Source organism: Alexandromys fortis, unplaced genomic scaffold (genome assembly GCF_014885135.2).
Source record: "Alexandromys fortis isolate MF-2015 unplaced genomic scaffold, M_Fortis_MF-2015_v1.1 scaffold_354, whole genome shotgun sequence".
Classification (NCBI taxonomy): domain Eukaryota; kingdom Metazoa; phylum Chordata; class Mammalia; order Rodentia; family Cricetidae; genus Alexandromys; species Alexandromys fortis.
In genome coordinates, this window is record NW_026068227.1 from 464749 (window position 1) to 480616 (window position 15868).

Sequence of the window (15868 nt, forward strand, 5' to 3'; positions counted from 1 at the left end):
AGATGTGGCATGGTGTGGTGTGGGGGGACACACTTTCTATGGCAGGGGTGTAGAAATCAGAGGACAACTTTTGAGAACTGCTTGTCTATTTGCACTCTGGGTTCTGGAGATCAAACTTACACCATCAGGTTTTCACAGATTGCTCTTTTACCAGCTAAGCTCTTTGGCCAGCCCTCATTCTTTATTGCACAACTAGATTTCCATCTGGTATCATTTTCCCCAGCAGGGAAAAACTATAGTTCTTCTTGTAGTACATATATGATCATTAATACTTTTTGAAAGTGACCAATTATTTTTCTTTCAATGGTTTAAAGATGTTGTTCTACTACTTTCTCATTTTCAATATTTCTGTTAAGAGGTCTACCTTCATTTTCATTGCTGGTAATAATTAATATAACTTTCTTTCATTTATTTCACTTGCTTTCTATTCAACTTTAGTTTTCGGAAGCTTAATGTAATGAACCCTGTCCCTTCCTTTTGTTTGGTTTGAGTCTTTTAATAATGTGTAGATAAAACTCTGAAATGCTCCAGTTATATTTCTTCAAATATTTTTTCTACCCGCACCATCTTATTTTTTAACACCCCAATTACAGACAAATGTTATCTCATTTGCTATTTTACATGATGTTCTATAATAGAATTTTAATTTTCTGTTCTTATTAGTAATATTGATTTATAAATGAGTGGGTTCCCTTATGGTATTTTTCTACATGTGTATGTTGCTTTGATCTCATTTTCAATTTTGATGATAAACTTACACAGAACTAATTAAGTGAATTAATTAATAAATAAATGCTTACAATAGCAATAAAATTGAAATATTTTCTGGAAGAAGTAATGTGAAAGACTTCCATGGAAAGAGTACTATTTAAAGTACACCGAAAAGAATAATGAAAAATTTTAGTCAGGGCCTTTTGACTAGATAAAGTCTGAGGAAGGGATCAGAATATAGTAAAATGAGACGTTACACATTGTGGATTCTGAGGAACAGCAGAGCCAATTTATAGAAATATGAATTTGGTTCTTTAGACATTATAGATTTTTGAAGAAAGAAAATATTATATGCTTTTGGAAGATAGCTATGGTTGCCATTGTGTTCAGGATGAATTGTGGGAGTGGGTGGTACAAGAGCTGAGACAACTGGGAAGGTGGGGAGTTTTAACTGAAGAAGTGAATCAGTGAGGACCAAGAAGAGGAGGCCGAAAGGAGTAGCTCTGACTGCTGCTGAGCTGCACTGTTTACAGATGTTTACACCTGTGACTTGCTCTTGAGACATTTAGCATATTAGTATTTTGTATAGCATATAAATATAGTCTTTAACTAGAACATTTTATTGGCTAACCATGTAACATACTATTTTAAATTATTGAGCACTGATTCAATATGAAAATGTTTGTCACCAAAACCCAAAGTGAAAACACAGATGCCCGGAGAGAGAAAAGTTGGCAGTACAACTTCTTGGAATAGTTTTCTTTTCTTTTTCCTTCCCCTTGTCTTTCTGGCACACAATAGGCAATTATGATTCAGGTGTATTTGTTTATTCTGGTAGAAAAAAAATCCTTCCATAGAAACAAAAGTGTCATTCTAAAGACCTAGACAAAATCAACACCACTCTACTCTGCCATGTCTTGCATGACTATAAGGAGGTCACACTTGGGGACTGCCCATCAGTCCTCCTTTGTCTCTTTTCAGAAAGGCATCTTGCAGATTGTAATACTTCTCCATGTTCTAAAGCACCATTTGCCCAGGCAAGAAGTGTTGGGTGTCAAGGAAGGGATGGGAAATTGTAGATGTTTCTTATGTGGGTACTCGGAAAATCATTTCCTAGTTTACTCATCATTGTGTCTTTCTTCCAGTTCTCTGTTTTTGTTCTAAAGCACAGTGGCACAAGGTGTGCTTTCTTCCTGATTCTCAAAAGAACTGTATTTGCAGAAAATTTATAACGTTAAATTCTACTTTTAGCCAGGAAATGCAAACAAAGCTCCGAGACTGCTTGTTACTTGACCCCAAATTCATTTCGTGTTGCTATAGCATCACTCCTGAGAAAATGGGCAGCCTATTTTCCTCCCCCATAGCCACACTCAATGGGCTTTTGTCAGCTCTTGAATTATAGCATTAAAATTTAAATACTAGAGATTTAATGGGGGATTATTATGACACCCTAGTGCATTCCTTCTGTTGCTATTAGCAACTACCCCAAGGATGAGAAACATAGTTTTTAAAGCTGCTACTTAAAAACAGAACAAAAGAAAGAAAAAAAAGAAAATAAGAAAAAATAAGAAAGATATACCTACTATTTTTAGAGCTACATAAACTGAGTATCTTTTTATATTAATGCTTATTAATATAAAATTTATATTAATATGAGTAGAATACCGTTAGAAAATAACTCCAGTTCAGAGATGTGAGGGCTTCTCATTTCATCATGTAGTGGATTCACCCTACAAAAGCAAATGATATATTCATAGGACCCGAAAAGATGAACTTCAGTCTGCTGCTCCCAAACCCATTCTCCACTGTCTGGAAGATACACAATGACAGTGACGCTGAGCTGACAATCTCAGATCCTCCCAAGTCCTGTTACAGTCAAAGGGTCTACCCAAACCTTCCGAGAGATCTGTCTGCCTATGATGATGGAGCTGCTCAGGAAGGGATGCTAAGAGAATCACGTCCTGGCACCCCACAAATGGAAGGGAAAGCGGCTTGCTACAGCAGTGTTTCTGTCGTTGCTTATGCCATTGGTTATGTTATGTTTCAGAAGGCATGGACAATAAACAACAAAGCTAGGCAGTGCTTAGCTTTTGCTTAGTTATATAATCCAAAAAGTTTCTGTGCATAATTTTCAACCACATGTATTTATTTATTTTTTTCAGTCAAGGTTTTAATTCCTTGTTATTCTAAACTCCCATTTTTATTCTAAAGGCAGTCCCGGGTTTGCCTGCAGGATTGCATCTTTCTGTTTAGTATGAGGATTTTAGATTCTTTCCTAGATTCCAGGGAAAATGTAGGCTATCTTCTGTACTTTTTTCTGGATGGTACTTTTCAAAAAAAAATTCTTTTCGTTTGTTCGTTTCTAGTTTTTAACAGTTCTTTGGAGTGGATACAGGTTCACTGCAGAAACAGTACAAGACAAGCGACAGACAATAAATGAGCAAATCTGTGAATTCTCAGAACTCAGAGATAGGATCTGCTCACCTAAATGAGAGGCTCTTTATATCGCAGGGAAAGTAAACCTTCTTTCCCTGCAGACGTCCAGGTGCCCTGTCCTTTGCTGACGGAGGGAGTCCATTGCCAGACTCTCATGTAACTCCGCACACATGGTTATGCATGCTAAATTTTATGTTATTTTCAGCAGCTTGCTTTCTGTATAACCACAAATACTGAAAGCAGTATAAGTTGCAGCATCCGTATGGGGGAATCTAGGGCTCATAATCTTGTGGGTAGGAATTTGAAGTCTTGAGGGAGGAGAATAAGGGGTTTGCCTCAAAGGAGCCTTAAGAGAGCACACTGCTTTTCCGATTTGGATGTAAGGTGTTGGTCAATAAATGACCTCTGCCTAGGAGGCTCATGGGTCCCTCTTATTCTACTAGTCATTGGGTCCCAGAGGAGTCAGGTGACAGTGTCTTGAGTATTTCACGGATGAGGTTCTTAACTTTCTAGTCTCCTTTTCAGCACTTTGGCTGCAATATCAAGTGTACTCTCTACCATTGAGCTATATTATCCACGGCCTTCTTTCTATCTTTTTGTTTTTTGTCTTGTCATCGGGTCTCGGTTGCCTTCTTCGACTTTGAACTTGTAAACTTCCTACTTCTCTCCTGCCCCACCTTGTATTTGGAATACAGACCTGTGCCAGCAGGCTTGGCAATAAACTAACTTTCAACATCTATCCTTTGCAAAGCTTGTGTCTTAGCCTCTTTAGAGAGGTGATAGGCTCAAGGTTGCCTCTGTCATCAATGGACTGAAATCTAAGCTTAAGTGCATGGGTTCCATCAGCATTTCTCAGCCTGGCACTACTGAGGTGAGGGCATCCATTCGGACACAGCCGCCACAAGAAGCTTGCTAGAACTTGTCCAAATTGGCCAGCCCATCAGTTTGCATTGCCTTCCCTGTTATCAATACAGTTCAAATCAATTTCACTAAAGTGTAATGTCTTTTGAAACTACCGGACTCAATAAGATGTTGCCTTCAACACTCGCAACCAACAGGTTCCTCATCATAAGGAATCTGGTGCATGTGACCAGTAGTCTCTTTGGAGGACAGGAAGGTCTCTCAGTCCAGCAATTGCACTTATGGCAGTGAGAAAATGGCAATCGGAGGCTATGAAAAGTAAGTGGGCCTCCAAGGATAAGCAGTACATTGCACTCAGTTTGTCAGTTTTATAGGATTTGAACAAGTGTTAGTTCACATTCCAAAACAAAGAATGTCTCATGATCTTGGCTTACTTCAAACACTGTGTTGAATAGCAAGACTCCCATCATGATCATGAAGCCATTATTACATTTCATTTCAGTTTTGGAGACTTTGATTAACTAGCCATAGCTTTTTTCTTTCTTTCTTTCTTTTTTTTTTTTTTTTTTAGCTAGGGCCTGAAAACTTGTTCCCCTGTTGCCATGGTAACAGCCACTCATCCATCCTCACAGAAAGAGGGTGAAGAGTAACCATACAACTCTTCCAAGATTGTGTTAGTCACAGCTCCCACTACTCAACTTCCAAATCCTCATTCATGGGAGGAACTGTGGCGGTTTCTTGTTGGGCATTTGCTAGCTGATCGTGGCATTCTTGCCACTTTCTCAAATTCAACCCAGGGCCTCCAGCCTATGAGTATCACTACCCATAATGGGGTGGACTCTCCTATATCAATGCACAATCAAGAAAATATCACACAAACCTGCCCACAGAACAATATGATGGGTAGTTGAGTTCCTTCTTCCCAGGTAAGACAAGTCAACAACCAGGACTGGCCCTCATGCAGGCTAAAAGTCTAGTCTACAGTTTCGTTGATGCAAAGTATGACATGAAATGTCCACGTGAAGATAAACGACTTTATTATAGCATGGTGAGGACGAAGGACATCCAACTTCCTTCTGAGCATTTCCTTTGCCCCCAAACCTTGAGGAAATGACAAAGACAGGGCAGTCTGTCTTCTAGAAGATCTCTTCATATGGGGAATGTAAATCTTAAACTGAAAAATAACTATATCCCTCCTTTTAGTCCCTTCCCCTGGAGGGAGACAGTACCTTTATGACAGTAGGCAGCAGGCATGCCAGATTTTTGTTCTAGTGGGAAACATCATCTCCCACTTGTTTATTTCTATTTAGAATTCCAGAATGAAGGAGGCTGGATGAGATAGTCAGTGCCTTTGCTCCCAAGATGGGTCAAAATATGTGGAGTCCATTGGTTACTGCTTTCTTGCACAGTATACATGGATATATACATAAATATACTACAGATATACTTAGAGGTACTTGGAAACACTCTGTCCCTTCCTTAGAGGTGAGTGAGCACTTCTATTAAAAACCATTGATCCCTGTGGCATGATCTTCCTATGACTATTACTTCCTCTGGATAATTTCCCTTTGGTAGAAGGAAAAATGGATTTGCTTAATTTGAACAAATTTTCCCAAGGTTTTTTTTTCTATTAGGAAATGTTAAAATTATGAACACAGTTTTTCAAGTTTGTTATATTAGGAAATGTTAAAATTAGTATATCAAACAGGCATACCCAGAAATGTCTTACTTCCCGTCGTAGAAGAAAATACATCATGGACCTCTCACACATGTTTTCATTTCCTGTTTTACTTTTTCAATTTTGCTTGTTTTGATTTGAGACAGGTGTTCCCTTTGTAGCCAGAGCTAACGCAGAAATCCCTACACAGATCAAACTGGCCTCCTCTGAGTCTGCCTTCCAAGTGCTGAGTTTCCAGAGTTAAACTACCATGCTGGCATCAGAATGTTAATGTCATTGTTCTCGGGCAAGTTAGCTGAAAGAAGCATTGAATGCACCTAAGTGTTTAATAAAATGCCTTACATATAATGGCATGGAGCCAATGCCACTGTTTCTAAGTGACAGAGTCCTTGTTTGAAAGAAGTTGAAGAGAAAACTAAGGCCAGCATAGAGTTGCATGTTTGTTTCCTTAGAACTGAAGGTATACTTGGTCTGCATTATTCCATCATGAAATCTAAGTTTCTGTCTAAGCTTATTCAAAAAGAAGAATAAAAGGTTTTCTGAAAAATTAAAAGATGTCAAAGTCTTCTCACTTGTGATTTTAAATACATGACCATTTTTTCTTTTTTTTTTTTTTTAAAAAAGAGTTTTGTGACTGGATCTCATAAAACCAAATCCATATGTTTGCAATTGTATCTATTTTTTGAGATTGTGGCTAACCACTATTCTTATAATAAACTTTTTCCAAGATTCCACTGATTATCTTAAAACTTCACTGAGAATAATTTGAACTGCTAGCATCATAAACACATCATGAACACTTGGTAAACCTTCTATAGAATTCACTTTATATTAAGCAATGTAACCTATACTATATGATCACAATTTAACATACCTCCAAAACACAATATTTTAGCAAAATTCTGTGTCATTGCCACATGGTATCATTTATTTGTTTCTACTCATTTCTTCTTAACAAGAAAATATCTCATATTTGTATTAATCCTTCCTGGAGGAGAGTCAGACTCTTAGGATTTTGGCGTCCTTCATCAGTCACATATAATCCAATTGAAGATCAAACTAATAACACCTACTCTGTTTGGTAGGTTAATCAAATCAACAAATGTTAGTCATAGATTCAAAGGGATATAGACATCGCAATTATGTGATACTGAACATATGTATAAAATGTTTTAATAAATGCCAGGCAGACTTCAATGAAATACAACTTTCAGTAACTAAATTATAAACTTTAAAATTAATAATTTAGTGGATAATAAGATTAACCTAAATCAAAATGACAGTAAGTCAGTCAAAATCTTATATAAACAACAACAAAAATGCAAAAAATAAAGGGCCATTAAAATGTTTCTGCAGGTAAAAATGATCCCTTTCCAGCCTGGCAATCTAAGGTCTATCTCTGTAACTCTCAGGCTGAAAGGAAAGAACTAACCCCTCAAGTTGTTCCCTGATCACCATACTTTTGGTCCCTGGCACACATAAGCCCACACAGGCGAAAAACAAACGAAGTAACATTTTAATTAAAAATGCAACTGAAAAGGAAAATTAAAATTTCTAAACCCTTTAAAGAAACTTTATGTGTACAAATGTTTTGCCTACATGCATTTATGCCTATGAACCATGTGTGTGCCTGGTGCTCTCAGGGGGCAGAATAGACTTCAGATTTCCTGGGACTGGAGTTACAGACAACTGTGAGCTTCCATGTGGGTGCTGGGAATCGAACTTGAGTCCTCCAGAAGAGCAGTCAGTGTTCCTAACTGTTGAGCCATCTCTCTAGTTCCTACAAAGCAGTTTTTAAGGGATCTAAAAAAGAAGTGTCCGGTATATCTGTTTGCAAACAGAAGCTTGGGTTTACCTATTAACAAAGAACAGAAACTACTATGTGACAGTTTCATGAGTAGACCTGATTTTTGAAAAGGTGATAATGAAACCTTTCCAGAATGCATAATTTAACAACTATAAATGAGTAACAGATGTTTATCAATAAAGTAGCAAGAAGTCGGTCATTACGTAATCCTACCCACTGAAGCTTTAGAACTCCAGAGACAGAGAATGTTCTTTCCAGCAGGTTAAGAAGATAACGCTCTTTTTGTCTGTGCTACAGATATTTAAGAATGTAGTTCAGTTGGTACAGCGCTTGCCTAGCTCACTGAAGACCCGGTGTTTAATCCCTAGTATGTTATAAACCATTCATGAAGGCACATGTTTGTCATCCCAGCCCTCAGAAGGTGTGGGCAGAAGGAACAGAAGATGAAGGATATCCTCAGTTTCTAAGCAAGTTAGAGAGGCCAGTGTAGGAGACGTGAGACTGTATCAAAAACAGGCATTTTATAAAGCTAATAGCACAATTATTTTGTCACATACAGTTCTAGAGTTCCAAAGTCTGACACTTATCTCACCAGGCTAAGATTGAAGATCAGCAAAACAACTTCCCCTCCTTGTCTTTAAGGGTTGCCCACCTTTCTTGGGTCATTTCTTCTGCTTCCATCTTCAAAGCCCACTGTGGTCAGTTGAGTCATCATAGGCCTTCTCTCTGTGTCTCCATACCAGAGCACAGTCCCTGCTGCTACAATGGTTATGATTAGATTGCGCCAACCTGCTTCCTCCAGGGTCATCTTCCAATCCCACCATCTTTATTTAACATGAACAACATCAGAATAGGAACTTCATCCAAGTCACACCTTCAGGGAATGGGGAAACCTCCCAAATAAGTCATGATCCTCAAGTTGCCTAGCTGAAAGTTCAGTCTGAATTCAGTGGGATCTAGATACAGGAAGCTTGAGAATCTCACTCCAAAATACATGAAGGAAATGAAAGACCCAAGATCAGTGAAAACAAGTGAGGTGATTATGTGAAGGAATTTTCCTCACTAGACAAAGCCTGGATGATGGCAGTAGTGTTGGATCACGAACAAACAGGATACTGACAAGAGAAAAAGGAAAAATGCTTGGCAAGTAGAAGACAAATCAATGAAAAGCGGGGATGCAGCCCAACAATGTTCATGAAATGGGTTGTTCATTTTGAAAACTGTGGAAATAGGTCTCTACCTCACCTGACTCCTATACACAAACTCCAGTCATCCTGTCCTCAGTGTTTAGAAAGGGAGGTTATTACAGGTTAGGAAAAAGGGGTTTCTCTGTAATCTTGGGGCTAAGATAAATTGTCTTCAACAAGACAAAAAGTACAAGCTAAGAACACACATCTGATAACTTCTACTAATTGCAATAAAGAGTTACTGCCCCATAGAAGACACCACAACAAATACTAATAGCAAATAGCCAAAAATTAGAACTTATCAGCCTTCCATGAAACCAAAAAGTCATATCCTTAAAAATCCAAGTTACCACGCAGAAATGACAGCAATGCAAGACCTGTAAGACCAATGACCTGATGGGGAAAAAGTGATAAGATGCATACATAGACATATTTTACATAACAGAGGGGGACCGGATACAGGGAATATTCTTAAGGCATTAGCAATGAGGGGGATACAGTTTAATGGTCTGACAGATTGTTTTATGATCACTAGATGGGCAAACCTTAACTATGAAAATGGCTTGTTGAGGAAGATGTGAGGTTTAGAAAGTCATGTGAACTAGCGGTAGGACAGCTGGTTGGAGAACAACTTAGCGCTGTGGCACCTGTGACAGGCAGCTTGCACAGGTCACATGTTCCTGCCGTATCATTCCAGGTTGGCATCTAGGGAAACCTCACATGTTCTCTGGATCTTGAAACAGGTCCGGGAATTTTTGCAACATCTTTGCCTGTCTAATGAAAAAAAAAAAAAAAAAAACAGCAATGACAAAAAACATTTGAACAGAAATGGCTGTGGCCAGAAAATACAGTAAGAAGGGCAAGGGCATAGCTGCACTCTGGGATATTATATAGCAATAAAAATGATGAAGTCTTCAATTGTATGTACATCAGAGGGTAGGGAGTTCTGGAAAAAAAAACATCATGCGATGTGTGTCAATTTCCTGATACAAAACAAGAAAAACACAAGTGTATCTGTTAAGCAATATATTTGGGAAATTGAAAAACAACAAGGAACAATAAGGCCCAATATTCACAATACCGGCTCCCTTTGCTCAGGGGACGGTGAAACAGAGATATACATACATAAAACAACAGGCAGCTCAAAAGTTAATATGTCTGGAAACAGAGCTAGAGAGATGGCTTGCTGCTCTGGCAAAGGGCCAGAATTCAGTTCCTATCACCCGCATTTGGCTCCTCACAACCACCTGTAAGTCCAGCTCCAAGGGATCTGCTGCCCTTCTCTGGACTCCCCAGTCACTACGCTCATGTGCACATAGTCCCACCCCAACACAACACACATATAAATGAAGCAAAAGAGACAGAAAATAAATAAATAAATCTGGAAATGCTTAATTATTTTCTTTTGATGCTTCCAAACTCATGCATGCATTGCCTATGTTACACTTACATTAAATTTAAATTAAAAACTAAATTTTGTTGTTTTTTATTACATATACATGCCAAATACACTTATACGGTTCCATTATTTTACTTTTTCTAAATAGGCTCATACCTTTTGACTTGTGAGGGATTTTCTTTTTTTTACTGGTAAGATAATGTGAGCATCTCATCCATGAAGACTACATTCTGACATAACTTTGAGGACTTGAGAGATGGCTCAGTGGTTAAGAACACTTACTATTCTCACAGAGAACATGATCTTGGTCCCCAGTGCTAACATAGTAATTTAAGACTGTCTGTTAACTCCACTTCGAGAAGATCTGATACTCCTTTCTGGCTTCCACGGGCAACAGACATGCATGTAGTGTATATACATATGTGTAGGCAAAGCCCTGATACATATGAAATAAAATCAATATATCTTTAAAGGAACTTAAAAAGACATAACTTCTAAGGACTGCAGAACTTTTCGTTATCTGAATTTTTATGGTTTATTTATCCTTTACCGCAATTCCAATTTTACACTCATTCTTGTTTTGTTATGGTGAAGGTGAACATTCTTGAAGCTAATCCTAATACATAACCCTGATCATTTCCTTAATATAAATTCTAGAAGTGGTGCAGAATCAAAGTCAATCCATCTGAGAGGTCACACTGACATTCGCTTTTACTGCTCTCCTAATTCTGTGCCAGGTTTCTTCCACTGTCAGGCAGCTTGGTATGAATGAAGAGTCTGCTGGGAGGAGTGAACTTAGGCAAGGGTGAAACCCACATAGGATTTTCTTATCATTATTCCTCACTCTCATCCTCTATTCTTATACATAAATAACTGATGGGTTATTTCACCCAGAATTGGAGAAAACCAGAAGGAACAAAGATGAAGATTGGTATCTGGTCACATAGAAGCCAATTCTCACCAAAAGTCAATCTAAAACAACCATCTTCTGTAAGATTCTAGAAATGATTTTTAATCAATAAAACAGAAGGATGCTACTGCAAAGAAAAGAATAGTTAAAGACAAAAGATGTTACTTGTAATTAAAAAGTTACTTCTAGATATAAAAATATATGTTTTCAAAGATATGTTTGTCTTATGGAGATGAATGCTTGTCTGCATGTGTGTGTGCATGTGCACTATGTACATGCTTAGTGCCAATGGGCACCAGAAGAAGGTGACAGACACCCTGGAAACATACAGCTGTGAGATGTAGTGTAGGTACTGGGACTAGAACCTGGGTCCTCTGTAAGAGCACCTCATACTCTTAAGTGCTGAACTGTCTCCAGGCCCAAATTAAGAACACTTTAAAGGCAGTATTGTGAACATGAACTTATTCATAGAGGGGCTAAAATGGGGAGCAGCTAGGGCAGAAGATCTAGTAGTTGATCTAAAAAAGGAAGTTCTTTGATAATTTCCTGGGCCAGAGTGATGGCTCAGTGCTTAAAGTACTTGCAGTACAGGCCTGAGGACCAGAGTGCACATGCCCAGAACCCACATAAAATCTAGGCCTGGCCACACACTTGTAACCTCAACACTGGGGACTGAATATGACAGATCCCTGGACCAGGCAATATTCCTGAAAGAGCAAACTCCAGCTCAGTGAGAAACTTTGTCTCAAAAATTAAATGGGAAAGTGATTCGTGTCAACGCCAGACCCCCACATATGCACATGAGCTAGCTTACCACGCACATACTCATAGCTCTCTTCCAAGTCTCAGAACTAGAAGGAAAAAGGTGAAGAGGTGAACTTTAGATGATGCAAGTGGCAGTGGTTTCGACATTAAAGTATGTATTATTATGCTCTACACACAGGCTACAGTTTTAGATATGTAATGTGTATCTATGAAATAGTAAAACAATGGAATGCAATATACAGTTGAGGGCTCTAAACATTTGAACAGAAAATCTAAGCAAATATATTCACCATATACATATAAATATTATGTTCAAAACTTCATATTAGATGGTTGAAGAGTTATACTATGTAATATCATTAAATTTAATTTCGCTTTCATAGGACATATTTGTACATCATAAAGGTTATGAGAAATCACAAGATGGTATTCCATATAGTCTGGAATTTGGTGAACACAGGGTTTCTCATGCGTTTTGACTTCCATGATTACAGAGAAGCAATGTCTTGGGAGTAGGATGTAGTAGACAAGGGACAGATAATGGTCATTTGGGAAGCATACTAGCTCAGATTTTCCAATGTCTTCAATGGTTGATGTGAGTTCAGATTTACAAGGATTCATCTCAACCCAAAGTCGCTTTTCTGTGGTTTTGAAACTGAGTAGTATACTTTTCCTTTGCATGTCAAACTCCCTTGAATGCTTCTGGATTTTTGTTATTATGAAACTTGGGTGCTTGCACATGGTTTTGCCTTAAAGACACATGCTTCAAAGAAGTGCAAATGCTTAATTGGTGATCCAAAGACTCTTAAAATATTGCCCCCAACACCACAGAAGCATCCCCCAAATGCCAAGACTAGTTCTTATGTCTTCAGCCACAAAGAGTGTGGGAAAAGCACTTCCAGCTTAGTCTCATTCATAGTGACCAGAGGTTAGATTGGAGTCACATTCTGTTCCTTACAGAATCAGGATAAGCCAACATTTAGACTCCCCCAAAAAAGGATTAGGTTATGGAGGAAAAAGATAAAGGAGGTGACCCTGATAAATATTGACTTTCTGGCAAGTTTGGATCTCTTCATGCTAAATAAAAATATGAGGTTTCTTAGTGACACTTGACCTATGAAGTCATCTCCAATAATATTATAATACACTGGACAAGAACTGCAAAACAAATGAATGTCCAAGTGAAGCCAAGTTATTACAACAGCATTTGACTAATTTTCTCCTTATTATGCTTTTCTTTGCCAATTGCCAATTGCCTCTCCAACGTGGAGTTTGTGGTTTATAGGAATTTCAGTATGTTCATGTCATGAACTTACAGAATAATAATGACCATAAACAGTAAGTGTAAACAAGATGCAATGGTAGTATTAATATTTAAGTTCAAAGAGGAAGATGGAAACAGTAGAGAAGGCCTGGGAATGCTTGTGAAACAAGAGATGAGTGTTCTTGTTTGCATCTCCCTTAAATGCTACCTCAGGGATTCTAATATATTTGTTTCAAGTCTTTTCTGGATTCCTATAAACAAAGGTCACTGTCTGAGGATCCCCTGGATGTTCTTCTCTCCAGTCTTAAATTAGCCTAGATTCTTGGCATCAGTATATCCTGTAGGAGAAAGCAGTTAATACAGTACTGTGTTCAATACAAGCATAGCTCTAATAAACAACACTACAAATGAATTCACTGCTACTATATGTAAAGCATAAGAGAAACACTGCTTCTTAGTACTACATAGAAGACTGCATTCAAAAAGCAACATGTGTCACGATACTCAGAGGAGTTTACTTCTCAGTTGAGCAAAAGACCCTTTCAAAAGAAATAAACCTAGATATTCACAAGTGGAAATAGAACTGGTAGAGAACTAAATCTCAAACTGTGAATACTGTTTTTTTAATGTAATAAACTGTTTACAAATTTTGTTTTTCATTCAGGATGGGCTATTCTTTCAGATTCAGGAGAGCAGCCCACTTTGAAACACATGAACCATGGTATAATCAATGCAGAATATTCTTCTATGTTGAGTGCTGTGGAATAATGTTCTTATGCCCTGTAAGGATTTGTCATTTGCATTAGTTTTATAAAAAATTGGCCAGTAGCCAGGTAGGAAGTATAGGTGGGGTGACCAAACTAGGAGAATTCTAGGAAGAGGAAAGACAGTCATCAGCCAGAAGCAGAGGAAGTAAGATGAGAATGTCTTACTGAGAAAATGTACCAAGCCACATGGCTAAACATAGATAATAGTTATGGGTTAATTTAAGTTGCAAAACATAGTTAATAATAAACTTGAGATAAGAGGCCAAACAGTTTATAATTAATATAATCCTCTTTGTGTTTCTTTGAGACTGAATGGTTGCAGGACCAGGTAGGACAGAAACTTCTATCTATGGTTGAGTTTCAGGAAAACTATCTGTCTGTGAAATGATATGATATGATTTAGGCTTGCTGCCAACTAGGTGTAATACATAGTTCAAGAAATGCCATCAACTTCATCTATTTAAAAATTCTCACTTTATTAAATATTGACAAAATAGCCGTTAGTTTTAAATAGCTAAGAAGTAAGCAAAATACATTTCCTCAGATATTAAGCTGATAAAAGTGTAGTTGGTTTACTGACTGAACTCACTTTTCAACCAGTTGTGGTTTTATAGAGGCATGATCCTGGCTTCAAAAGTCTTCCTCCTTTTCCAATTTGGTTTATGATTCACTTTAAAGCCATGAGAAAGTAATAGGCTCAAGCCCCATGTGTCAGTGTTTTAGCCATAAATCCCCATTGGGGTCCTGAATGAACTCACTGAATGAACAGCTGATAGGCAAGAGGGGAAAGGAAAGTTAAAACCCAAAACAGCCACACAAATAAACCTGGTACCTTAGTGCCTTCAGTGCCTCTTAACATTAAATACTTCCCTGGGTAGGTCACTTCAGTGTTAAGAGGGATCTCTGTTGGTAAGTAAAGACTCATTCTTCTTCTTCTTCTTCTTCTTCTTCTTCTTCTTCTTCTTCTTCTTCTTCTTCTTCTTCTTCTTCTTCTTCTTCTTCTTCTTCTTCTCCTTCTCCTTCTCCTTCTCCTTCTCCTTCTCCTTCTCCTTCTCCTTCTCCTTCTCCTTCTCCTTCTCCTTCATCTTCTTCTTTTTCTTCGTACTGGAGCTTTTTTAAATTGATTTTTATTGAGCTCTAAATTTTTCTCTACTGCCCTCCCTGCCTCTCTGTTCCTTACATCCCTCTCCCAAGGTCCCCATGCTCCCAATTTACTCAGAAGAGCTTGTTTTTTTCTACTTCCAATGTAGATTGGATCTATGTATGTCTTTCTTAGGGTCCTCATTGTTGTCTAGGTTCTCTGGGTTTGTGATTTGTGGGCTGGTTTTCTTTGCTTTATGTTTAAAAACCACTTGTGAGTGAGTACATGTGATAATTGTCTTTCTGGGTCCGAGTTACCTCAGTCAAAATGATGTTTTCTAGCTCCATCCATTTGCCTGCAAAATTCAAGATGTCGTTATTTTTTCTGCTATGTAGTACTCCATTGTGTAAATGTACCACATTTTCCTTATCCATTCCTCAGTCGAAGGGCATTTAGGTTATTTCCAGGTTCTGGCTATGACAAACAATGCTTCTATGAACACAGCTGAGCACATGTCCTTGTGGCACTATTGAGCATCTTTTGGATATATACCCAAAAGTGGTATTACTGGGTCTTGAGGAAGGTTGTTTCCTAATTTTCTGAGAAATCGACACACAGACATCCAAAGGGGTTGTACCAGCTTGTATTCCCACCAGCAATACAGAAGTGTTCCCTTTACCCCACAACATCTCCAGCAAATGTCATCAGCGTTTTGATCTTGGCCATTCTTATAGGTGTAAGATGAAATCTCAGAGTTGTTTTGATTTGCATTTTTCTGATAACTAAGGATGTTGAGCATTTCCCTAAGTGTCTTTCAGCCATTTTAGATTTTTCTGTTGCGAGTTCTATGTTTAGGTCTGTACTCTATTTTTTTTATTGGATTATTTGTTCTTTTGATGATCAATTTCTTGAGTTCTTTGTATATTTTGGAGATTAGACCTCTGTCTGATGTGGGGTTAGTGAAGATCTTTTCCGATTCTGTAGGCTGTTGGGTTTTTTTTT